The sequence below is a fragment of the Acinonyx jubatus genome, chromosome C1 (assembly GCF_027475565.1).
Source record: "Acinonyx jubatus isolate Ajub_Pintada_27869175 chromosome C1, VMU_Ajub_asm_v1.0, whole genome shotgun sequence".
NCBI classification, from domain to species: domain Eukaryota; kingdom Metazoa; phylum Chordata; class Mammalia; order Carnivora; family Felidae; genus Acinonyx; species Acinonyx jubatus.
Window position 1 is genome coordinate 105,436,662 of NC_069381.1, and position 12,863 is coordinate 105,449,524.

General features: G+C 38.3%; 1 long non-coding RNA gene across 1 annotated transcript; it reads left to right on the top strand.

The window, feature by feature from the left end:
• Positions 1–6,997: 6,997 nt before the first annotated feature.
• Positions 6,998–8,689, top strand: LOC113598286 (uncharacterized). Its single transcript, XR_003418960.2, has 2 exons — positions 6,998–7,045; positions 8,082–8,689. It is a non-coding gene; the product is annotated as an uncharacterized LOC113598286 (long non-coding RNA).
• The last annotated feature ends 4,174 nt before the right edge of the window (positions 8,690–12,863 follow it).

Below are 12,863 nucleotides of genomic sequence, written 5' to 3' on the forward strand. Positions count from 1 at the left end.
CATATAATTTATATATAATAAATATTATATGATATATAATTGTTATATAATAAAATATAATTATAAAGAATTTTAAGTTTCAATTTTGAATTTAAATATTTTAAACTTAATTTAAATCATTTTATTTTTTAAAATTTAAACAATTTTAAATTAAAATATTTTAAATTTATTGTGAAAAATTGATATTTATTTATTTATTAAAAAAATTTTTTTTAATGTTTATTTATTTCTGAGGCAGAGAGAGACAGAGCATGAGTGGGGGAGGGTCAGAGAGAGAGGGAAACACAGAATCAGAAGCAGGCTCCAGGCTCTGAGCTGGCAGCACAGAGCCCGACGCGGGGCTTGAACCGTGAGATCATGACCTGAGCCGAAGTCGGTCGACTGAGCCACCCAGGTGCCCCGAAAAATTGATATTTAAAGAGTGTATCTATTTAATGAGTAATTTCTTGCCCATTATCCACACTGAGATAAAAACATGTTATACATTTGGTGCCTGTCTTCTTCTTTCCCTCCAGATCTAATGAATATCCTGAGTTTGAGGTATACATAAGTATTCTTATGTACTTCTTTGTATTTCTATTTCATTATCATTTCCTTAAAATATGTGGGATTGTTTATATATTTTCAACTTAAACATTACATATTTGATACACTTGTGCACACTTGCTTTTTTATCACAGAATTATTTGTGAGATGTTCATGTTACAGTGTCAGTTTATTTTTTATGCTGTATTGTCCTCTACAACCACACTATTTAAGCAATTTCTTGTTAAAGAATATTCATGTTGCTTTTAATTATTTTGCAATTCTAAGCAATTTCATTATTTAAAAATCTCTACATATTGTCTATTTGTAGACAGTCTCTCTAGGATCTATATGTATCTATTTATCTATCTACCTATCATTTATCATTTATCTAGGAATTGCATGGTCAGAATATAGATAGATATGCTGATTTTTATTTTTTTTTATTTTTTTTATTTTTAAATTTTTTTTTTAACATTTATTTATTTTTTGAGACAGAGAGAGACAGATCATGAACAGGGGGAGGGCCAGAGAGAGAGGGAGACACAGGATGTGAAGCAGGCTCCAGGCTCTGAGCTGTCAGCACAGAGCCTGATGCGGAGCTCCAACTCACCGACCGTGAGATCGTGACCTGAGCGAAGTCGGACGCTCAACCGACTGAGCCACCCAGGCACCCCGATATGCTCATTTTTAATGTTTATTTATTTTTGAGAGAGACAGAGACAGAATGCGAGTGGGTTGGGGCAAAGAGAGAGGGAGGTACAGAATCTGAAGTAGGTTCCAGGCTCTGAGCTGTCAGCACAGAGCCTGATGCGGGGCTGGAACTCACTAGCTGTGAGATCATGACCTGAGCTGAAGTCGGACGCTCAACCGAGCCACCCAGGCACCCCTAGATATGCTCATTTTTGATATATTGTCACATGTGTTTCCAGGTTATAATCCCTCTGTTAGTGTAAAAGAGTTCCTGTTGCTTTACATTCTGGCAACACTTTGTGATACCAGATGTTCATATAATTGTTCAGTTAGTGTGAAATAAGTCATCCTGTATTTCATTGTGTACATATCATTATATACACAATGCTGTGTTATCCATTTCCCTGATTGCAAGTGGTCTTGAGGATCTATTCATATATTTGTTCAACAATGTTTTCTTCTTTTGTAAATTGCTCTTTTTTACCTTAGGAATATTTTTATTCACTTGCTTGTTTTGTTACTAGTTTGAAGCTGTTCTTTACATGTTCCATCTTTTATTCTGTAGAAAGATTTTGCAAATATTTTCCCCAATATTGGTTTTTTACATGTTTAATGTTTTCTTTTCATGAATAAAATTATATAATTTTAATATAGTCATGTTTGTGAAATTTTTGCTTTATAATTTTTTTTATGCCTGTGAGAAAATAGAAAATATATATATTGTTCTCTGCCCCTAGTTCCTGTCATGGAGCTCCTGAAGCCCTTGTAATTTCCTTTTTTCACTGAGACAACTCTAGGTGGGCTCCTGGATGGCTTCTGGATAGGTTTTGGTTCCCAGAAAGACCAAGCCATGATTAGTAGATTGGAATTTTCACCCCCAACCCTGCATCCTCCAGAGAAGGGAGACGTCTGGAAATGGATCAATCATGATTATCTACCATTGTTTGCTTCTCCATACAATTTTTAGAATGGGTTTGTCAATTCCACAAAGCTGAGACAAAACAAAGCAAAGCAAAATGTGATGTTGCAATTTTGACTGATATTGTATTAAATACATATAATACCACTAGGGCAATTTTTATTTTAATTATATTTATTTTTTCTTTCCATTACACCATGAACATATGTATAGCTTTCTTATTTACTTAGATCTTCTTTAGTGTCTTTCAATAAAGTTTTATTATTTTTTTCTTTCAATAAAATTTTAACATTTTACACATAAATATCTTAGTCATTTAAAAATATTCATTATTATATAGCTTGTGTATTTTTCTGTTTTTTTAAACAGCATCTTTAAATCTTTTTATCTTCTGTTATTTTTAAAGAAGCATAAGAATGTTGATTTGACAGCTTGCTATACTCTTGTTTTTTGTAATTCTCTACAAGGAATATTCTTATGCATATATTCTTTTCTTATCATTCCTTTGTTGTTAGCTAGGATGCAACAGGGAGTTACTCTGACCAGATGGCTGAAAGCCATCAGCAGAAGGGAGGAGGGGCAAGGGAAAAAGCCAGCAGGAAGCTCAACTAGGTGTTTCCCCTGACAGCCCCTTATGAACCACTTAGAGCCAGAAGGGAATTGAGTACCTGCACAGAAGTCCCTCTGGGTTGTCCTGAAGTTACCTTTAGCTCATTATAGTATTAAGGTATCCTCCTAAGGGGGTGGGAGTTCCACCATTTTTTGGAACATAAGGTTTATGCATTAGCATGTTGGCATGCTAGACAATGCACAGTTGAACCAAAGTGCTTAAGTAATAGAATATGCATAAGTTCCTTAATGTATGTGCAAACTCCCTGCCCCCACTCCTAATCTGAATAAAAACTTCTTGCACTAACTTGGTGGGGAGAGAGTGCTTTGAGAGCTATCTCCTTGTCTCCTTACTTGTATCAAGTAATAAAAAGGTTTTTTGCTTTCAACACTTCCTTGGGTTGTGTTCAGTTTAATGTACTTCAAGCTGCAAACCCTTTGAGTTTAGTTACATTATCTCCTAAGGCTAAATTCTTAGATATTCAAACATTGTAAAAGAGTGTGCTCATTTTACATTCTAATTCATTTACATACCATAAAGTATGTATTGAATCAATGAATCATCATATTGTCATGCATAACCACTATACTCATTTATTTCACATCAGTGAAGCGTGAGTGTCCAATTCCATGCATCCTGTCCAATACTGAGTAATTGTTAGGCACTCAATCTTTGCCAATCTGATATGAATTAATAAACTTAACAGATACTCTATACAATAAAAAGATAGGATTTTTAAAAATTCTTTGATGATTAGAAACATTGAACATACTTCCAGTCACTTTTTCGCCATTTGTGTTTCTTTTTTGGTGTGTGTATGGTCTCTTCTTGTCCCTTTTCTTTTACTGGCGTGCTTGCATATATTTTATTGATTTTTAAGAACTATTTTTCTATATTCCTAGTAAACTTGTTGTAATTTCCCCCGATGGATCACTTTTCTTTCTGTCTTACTTATGGTGCTATTTTTTTATATAGAATTTTAACTTTGAAATTAGACACATTCATCAATTTTTGAAAGGGAAAACACACTAGAAGTCAATAAGATAATGTCCACGTTTCTGTCTCTGCAAAGGGCTGCAAGGTACAGGGAACAGAGCAAAATTCACACTTTTAATTACTTCCCATGGATCTCAGCAGTGTTTCCTCCTATCCCTTATGGTTATAAGGACATAGGAGACAGATGAGTAGATGACTTCAGAAAACCAATCCCTTGTCACTAAACATTTTTCCTATAGAAAGGGTAACAAATCAATATAAGTCTATTGAAATAGAATAGTCACAGCTTGGAAATGAGTCTGCATATTACAAGCATGTTGCTGGTTTATCACCTGTGCCCAAGTCAGATTAATTGATAGTTGGGTGCTGCCCTCCCTGCCTGGAAGTAGGGGCATGATCCACAGTGGCATCTGAGGCCCATCATTCTAGGAATCCATGAGCTGGGCTTCTGAGTAGTACTACCTGTGTGAGCCAAGGAATCAGTATCCTGACCTCTCCTTCCATAACTGAGCATTTTGGGACAACCTGGGGCCAAAATCATCCATGAGTAACATAAAGGCAGATCTCTGTAGGATGACACAGCCAGCACTCATCACTGTGCATGTCATATCCGATTGTCTTACATAACAGGGAAAAGCTGTCTGCAAATTCTTAGGTGCTGTGAATGCTGGTGAAATGATTATACACATGCATGCTTCTCTGTAGATGCTGTTGAGGGATGCAAACATTAGATCCAGACCCTGCTCTCAAGAAGAGTTCAATCTCATATCAGAGATATGTGGCATCAAATAAAATGAAGATAAAACACAAAGTATCTTGTCCAAAGGAGAGTTCATAGTCCAATTCAACTTCAGATAAAGATTTCTTCTATTAAGGGAGCAAAAAAGAAAACCATAGAAACAGAATAACTTCAGACAGCCAAGATATTTGAATTCAAGAAAAGGAATTTAGGTTTTATCTTGAATCAGTGAAGTCCCTTGAGAAGACTTCATTTACTGGTAGTGTGACTATATAATTCATCATCTAAACTGGGGCACACTTGAGATTGAAAAAAAGTTCATAATTTATGCTGTGACAGAAGGCATATCCCAAAACTGTCCCTGGCAAACAAGGGCGTATGGTAACCCTATTAAGTGGTCATAGACAATTATTTCTTAAAAGATCTCTAATGAAGAAGAGACAGAGGGAAAAAACCAGGAAGTGAGAGGCAAAAACGGCCAACAAAATACACACAGCATTACTATAAAATATATATATATGTGTATATATATATATATACACATATACATATATATGTTTATACAAACAATCACACATTTAGCTTCTGTATATTATTTTTATACCCATATGCATAGACATAAACACATATTTATATCTTGCAACTACATGTTAACTGGCTTCACCCTTTCCTTATGACTTATTCATTATGTTGCTTCAGGTTCTGGAGAATTTCAGATTCTCCCCCAGTGTTTCTGCCACTAGCCAGAAAGAGAGTTTTCCTTTACTGGTTTCTTATGGCTTTAGTGTGGCTTCTTCTAATTAATTAATTAATTAACTTGGATAATCTCACCATGGTGTTGTACACCAACTTGAAACAGATGTGAACTCCTGTCCTTGCCCTTCATGTATTTAAAGTAGAAAAACTTTCTGAGTAGAGAAAACAATAATAAAAACCTAGGGCCAAGGAGCAGCAAGGGACTTCAAAAGCCCCTACAAGGCGCTGCTCCCATTGCCTACTGGGCGTTGCCCAGGCCTTGGCCTCTGGATTTCCCACGCTTAGACTGTGCTTTCCTGCCACCCGGCCCTGATTGGTCGCTCTAATTATGGCAGTGAGGAGCTCCCTACTCCTCACCATGAATTCTTTTCCTGGAGGTGTTTCATAGTCAAACATATTTAGCAAAACAAAGGAGACTTAAGAGAAAAAAAAGTAAATAATTTGGAAAAAATCCTCAAAAGTCCTGACTTTTCTTCCATTGAAGTAAAATATGACCCACAAAGGATACATATTTTTCCCTTATTTATGAATACATAGGTATCTTATTATTTGAGGGCACACTATGTTACATTCCCTCTGTTAGGCTCGTTCTTTACACGGTCTGTCTAAAGCAATATCCCTGTGAGATATTTTTATCATTATTCATACTTTATAGTAGAGGAAACAAACAAAACTAAAAAGGAGTCACTGTATGTAACTTCCACAGGATGCACAGATACCACGTGACAGAACCAGAATTGCATTCTAGGGTCTGACTCCAGGCTCTTAAAAGCAGTGGGATGGGGTACCTGGGTGGCTCACTCGGTTGAGCGTCTGACTTCAGCTCAGGTCATGATCTCACACTCCGTGAGTTCGAGCCCCACGTGGGGCTCTGTGCTGACAGCTCAGAGCCTGGAGCCTGCTTCAGATTCTGTGTCTCCCTCCATCTCTGCCCCTCCCCCGCTCATGGTCTGTCTCTCTCTGCCTCAAAAATAAATAAAAACAGTAAAAAAAAATTTAAAAGCAGTGGGATACACTAGAGATCAGCTAATTTTTTGATAAAGGGCTAAAGACTAAATATTTTAGGCTATGGAAGCCATAGGGTCTTTGACTCAGCTACTCAACTCTGTCATTGTGCTGTGAAAATAGCCATAGCCATTGTTAATGAATGGGTTCCAAGTAAAACGTTAAAAACACTGAAATTTGAATTTAATAGAATCCCCATGTGTCATGAAGTACACTTCTTTGATTTTTATTTCCAAACATTAAACACGTAAAACCATTCTTAGCTTGCAGGCTACACAAAATAGGCAGAGGGGCAGATTTGGACTCTAGACCAGTTTGCTGACCTCTGGGAGCCTGGCAGGGTGGCTTAGACTTGGGCATAAGTAGAGAAATGTGAAGGTATCTCTAAATTATAATCCAGAACAGGCTTCCAAGAGCCACTGATTTTATGTGTCAGGAAGAAGGAAAGAAAGGGACTCTGGCCCAAGGTCCAAAACAAGAGCTGTGTGACCTTCCAGGTGGCACTTGCCAAGGAGAATGAGACAAAAGATCAAATTAAATTGTCCACAACCATGTCACTCCTTGTTTCTAAGAAGCCCTAGCCCTTGCATTTTGGGCCCCATGGAAGGAGGCAGGAAGGAGCTGCCAGTCACCACCTGTCACAGTAGCATGTGGGTGGCAGGAGGCAGTCCCCTCATGCCCAGGTCCTGTCTCACAGGCTGGGGGCAGAGCCCAAGGCCAGGATAAAAGGGCTTTGGGGACAGAGCCCCGTCATGCATTCCTCTCCTGAGGTGCTGACAGACCCAGTATTGCCTGTGCACCGGTAAGTGTCCCCTGGGACCAGGACCAGTGCCTTTCACAGAAGGAGCTCAGACCAGAGCAAGGAGGCAGATAGAAGAGGGATTTGGGAGAAAAGGACCATCGTGGCAGAGGAGGAGGGTTTGAGGAAGGAGTGCAGGAAGTGTTCTAGCACCAGCTGAGAACATGTGGAGAACCAGATGTCTATGCCTTGAGATCTGGAGAAAGCAAATGGATCTGCATTTCAGTGTGCCCCTCAGGATGGGGACACTGAAGCACAGACACTGGGCTCCACTCTGACAAGTTTCAGGAGACAGTTCACTTTTGAAAATACAACCCTGTTCCTCCTTGCAAAGGAGGGTGGTAGGCAGGGACCTTAGGCTCTTTTGGACTTGTTAAACCTGCCTACTCGTGGGTCTTGGAATGTTTTTGTACACTTCCTGTGTTGATGAGGATAACACAAGCCTGAGAATCACCTTGCCAACCTGCCAGCTTGAAGTGGTAAAGAGAGGAGACCTGCGTTCTGGACTGAGATCAGGGGTCCGGTTTCAAGTCTTAGCTTGGACTGGCTGAGAGGTTTATCAGTCTCTTTAATAATGTGATCTTACTGAAGTGGGGCATCTCCAAGGTCCTTTGCAATGCTGACCTCACAGAATAAAATCATCTTGGAAGTTATGACAAGAGGCAACAATTACTGTAGGTTTCCTTTAAGAAATAGTATCCCCTCAAATGGCCTATTAATTGAACAACTTCAGATTTGAAAGGTGTGGTTGAAACCAGTACCATCTTCACCTACAAGACTTTAGACTCTTGGATGTGTTTGGTAATATGGTTTGGTTTTAGTTTACTACCTTGTATACTAGAGGAAAGTGTGTGCCTGACTTATAAGGCTCACCTGAGGTTCCAAAGAGATGATGCCAGAGTACAGGAATGTTGTGCAGCTTCTGGATTATATGAGATGTTTCTAAGTGATATTTCTATGATTCTATGATATGTTAAGAGGGTGAGACGGGCAGGGGGCTCTGTGTCCCAGTCTGACTCACTGTGTGACTCTTCTTCAGCTCCTGACCCTCCCTGCTAAGATGTCCTGCCAGCAGAACCAGCAGCAGTGCCAGCCACCTCCCAAATGTCCTCCCAAGTGTCCCCCAAAATGCCCCCCAATCTCTTCCTGCTGCAGTGTCAGCTCTGGGGGCTGCTGTGGCTCCAGCTCTGGGGGCGGGGGCTGCTGTAGCTCTGGGGGTGGTGGCTGCTGTCTGAGCCACCACAGGCGACAAAGGTCCCATCGCCACAGACAGAGCTGTGACTGCTGCAGCCAGCCCTCAGGGGGCTCCGGATGCTGTGGCCAGCCATCTGGGAGCTCTGGGTGTTGCGGAGGGGGCAACAATCAGTCATCTGGAGGCTGCTGTTGAAGTGGACCTTGATGCCCTCTTCCCCTGACCTTCCTGAATGGTGGAGAGATCTGAGCAAAAGCTTAGGCTCTAGCCAGAGGATCCCTCTACCCTGGTGTCCAGAAGCCCAAAACATCTCTCTAAAATTCATTTTCTGCCTTTCTTCCCCCTATCTGTGACTGTCCTGGGAATCTCAAAGTGCAAACTCCTTGTTTCTCCACAACTTGTATTATTGCATTCTGTTGCCAGAATTAGAACAATAAAATTGAATCTGATCACTACCTTGGTGTAGGCTGATATCATATCCCATTTTTGTTACAACTGTTCTCTTCTCCTCTGCCTCTGTTGGTGGCTGCAGGGGCTTTAGTGGACAGAGGACAGGGTCAAGGGTCAGAAGGGAAATTTTTTCATACTTTTATACATTTGTAACCTCCACTGATTCTTTTCTTTCCCTTTTAATCAAGTCCCTGAAGCAGCATTAATTGTGAACATTGCTCCTTCCCCCTTTGGTTACCTTCACATGTCTAACTCTGTACCTCAGACATGGCCAGGAGACAGGTATCATCCTCCTTCTTACCATCACCTCCTCACTCCAGTCTCCCCATTCTCTACCCTGCTTCTAATCAGTTCCCTTCAACTTAAGTACACATATACATACACATACAAATGCATATATGGAATAAACCCTTATTTAAGTTTCAAAATCATTTTTATTATTGTATAATTTACACAGAATAAACTTCAATAATATTTAAATATACAATTCAAAGACTTTTGCCAAATATATGCAGTCGTGTAACCACAAATGTAATTAATGCATTTAAGATGTAGTTGGTGGACTTGACCTCAGTAACTTGCACCACCAAATGGAGAACAGAGCCTGTTACACCAAGCCCTGCCCCCTGCACCCTCCATCTCCACTAGGGCAAGTCAGCCTGAGAATCAGAGCAGCAGGCCCCTCCCCCAGAAGACCAGCACAAACCCTTTCCACACACTAAGTCTACTGATCATAGAGTTCTGCAAAGCTCTAGATCTAAGAGACACAGGATCTAGTTTCCTTTGGATTTGTTTGTTTGTTTGTTTTATTTTGCTTTGCTTGGATACAAAAAGATCAACATTTTTTATTTCATTTATTTTTTTATTTTATTTTTTTAATTTTTAATTTTTAATTTTTTATATTTTCGTTTTTCTATCAAGTTTCTCTTGACAGGCAGAACAAAACACACCTACGCTCTAGCTTCCTTCATTATTTTAAAATTTTTTATACTTTGAATTTAATTTTATTATTATTTTTTTCCTCCAAAATGACAAGACAGAGAAATTTACCACAAAACAAAGAACAGGAAGAAATGATGGCCAGGGATTTAATCAATACAGATATAAGTGAGATATCTGAACTAGAATTTAAAACAACAATTATAAGGATTCTAGCTGGACTTGAAAAAAGCATAAAAGACTCTAAAGAACCCCTTACTGCAGAGATAAAAGAGATAAAATATAGCCAGACCAAAATTAAAAATGCTATAACTAAGATGCAAACCTGAATGGATGCTGTGACAGCGAGGATGCACAAAGCAGAGGAATGAATTAGTGACATAAAAGATATAATTATGGGAAATAATGAAAATAATGAAGCTGAAAAGAATGGAGAAACAAAAGTTATGGATCACAAAGGTAGACTTATGGAACTCACTGACTTTGAGCAAATTATAGCTGAAAACTCCCCTAATCTGGGAAGGATGCAGACATCAAAATCTAAGAAACACAGAGAACTTCCATTAAATTAAACAAAAGCTGGCTAACCCCAAGGCATGTCATAGTTAAATTCACAAAATACAGGCAAGGAAAAAATCCTGAAAACAGCAAGGGAAAAATAATCCTTAACCTATAAGGGAAGACAGATCAGGTTCACAGCATATCTGTCCACATAAAGTTGGCAATCCAGAAGGGAATGGCAGGATTCAATGTGCTGTATGGGAAAAATATGGAGTCAAGAATACTTTATCCAGCAAGACTGCCATTCAGAATAGAAGGGGAGATAAAGAATTTTCTATACAAATAAAAACTAAAGGAATAATGACCACTAAACCAGCCCTGCAAGAAATATTAAGGAGGACTCTTTGAGAGGGAGTAGGAAGGGGTAGACTAGAAGCAACAAAGACTAGAAAGGAACAGAGAACATCACCAGAAACACTAATTTCACAGGTAAAAGAATGGCAATAAATTCATATCTTTCAGTACTCACTCTGAATGTAAATTGACTGTGTAATGATAGTAATGGACTATGTAATGATACATAGGGTATCAGAATAGATAAACAAAAGCAAGACCCATCTATATAATGCCTACAGGAGACTCATTTTAGACCTGAAGACAACAGCAGATTGAAAGTAAGGGGATGGAGAACCATCTATCATGCTAGTGGACACCAAAAGAAAGCCAGAGTAGCCAAAATTATATCAGATGAGATTTTTTTTTAAAAAAAGACTGAAACAAGAGATGAAGAAAAGCATTATATCATAATTAAGTGGTCTATCAAGAAGATCCAACAATTGTAAATATTTATGCCCCAAACTTTAAGGATCCAAATATATAAATCAATTACTAACAAACATAAAGAAACTCACTGATAATAACACAATAATAGGAGACTTTAACAACCTACTTACATCAATGGACAGATCATCTAAGCAGAAAAACAACAAGGAAATAATGACTTTGAACGACATACTTGATAAGATGGACTTAATGGATATATTCAGAACATTCTACCCTAAAGCAACAGAATACACATTCTTTTTGAGTGCACATGGAGCATTCTCCAGAATACTAGGTCACAAATCAGCCCTCAACAGGTACAAAAAAATTGAGATCATACCATACATATTTTCTGACCACAATGCTATGAAACTTGAAGTCAACCACAAGAAAAAATTTGGAAAGGCCACAGTGCATGGAGGCTAAAGAACATCCTACTAAAGAATGAATGGGTACCAAGAAATTAAAGAAGAAATAAAAAAGTACATGGAAGCAAATAAAAATGAAAACACAATAGTACAAAACCTTTGGAAAGCAGCAAAGGCAGTCCTAAGAGGGAAGTATACGGAAATACAGGCCTACCTCAAGAAGCAAGAAAGGTCTCAAATACACAACCTAACTCTACACCTAAAGGAGCTAGAAAAGAAACAGCAAATAAAGCCTGGAGCCAGCAGATTAGGGAAATAATAAAGACTAGAGCAGAAATATACAATATGGAAACAAACGAAAAACAGTAGAACAGATCAACAAAATTAAGAACTGATTCTTTGAAAGAATTAATAAAATTGATAACCCCTAGGCAGACTTATCAAAAGAAAAGAGAAAAAAACCCTGAATAAATAAAATCACAAATTGAAGGGGAGATATCATGACCAACACTCCAGAAAAACAAATAATTATAAGAGAATATTATGAAAAATTTTATGCCAACAAACTGGTTAATCTGGAAGAAATGGCAAAATTCCTAGAAACACGCAAACTACCAAAACTGAAATATAAAGAAATAGAAAATTTGAACATACCCATAAACAGCAAAGAAATGGAATCAGTAATCAAAAATCTCCCAAAAAACAGGATTCCAAGGTCAAACGGCTTCCCAGAGAAATTTTACCAAACATTAAAAAATGTTTATTTATTTTTGAGAGAGAGAGAGACACAGAGTGTGAGCAGGAGAGGGCAGAGAGAAAAGAGGACACAGAATCTGAGGCAGACTCCAGGCTCTGAGCTGTCAGCACAAAGCCCAACATGGGACTCGAACTCATGAACCATGAGATCATGACCTGAGCTGAAGGTGGACACTTAACCAACAGAGCCACCCAGGCAAACCCCCTTTTTAAAATTAAAAAAAAAAAATTCTACCAAACATTTAAATAAATGTTCTTTAATTTAAAAATTCTTCTCAAACTGTTCCAAAAAATAGAAATGCAAGGAAAACTTCCAAATGCATTTTATGAGGCCAGCCACACCCTTATTCCAAAACCAGAAAAAGACCCCACTAAAAAGGACAATTATAGGCCAATATCCCTGATGAAAATGGATGCAAAAATTCTCAACAAGGTGCTGGAAAAGTGAATTCAACAGTATGTTAAAAGAATTACCACAATCAAGTGGGATTTATTCCCAGGCTCCAGGGTTGGTTCAGTATTCATAAATCAACCAATGTGATACACAATGTTAATAAAAGAAAGGATAAAAATGATATTATCCTCCCAGTAGATGCAGAAAAAGTATTTGACAAAATATAGCACCCATTCTTGATAAAAGTCCTCAACAAAGTAGGGATGGAAGGAGCATACCTCAACATCATAAAGGCCATATACAAACAAACCACAGCTAATATCATCCTCCATGGGGAAAACTGAGAGCTTTTACCTTATGGTCAGAAACAAGGCAAGGATGTCCCCTCTCACAACTCCT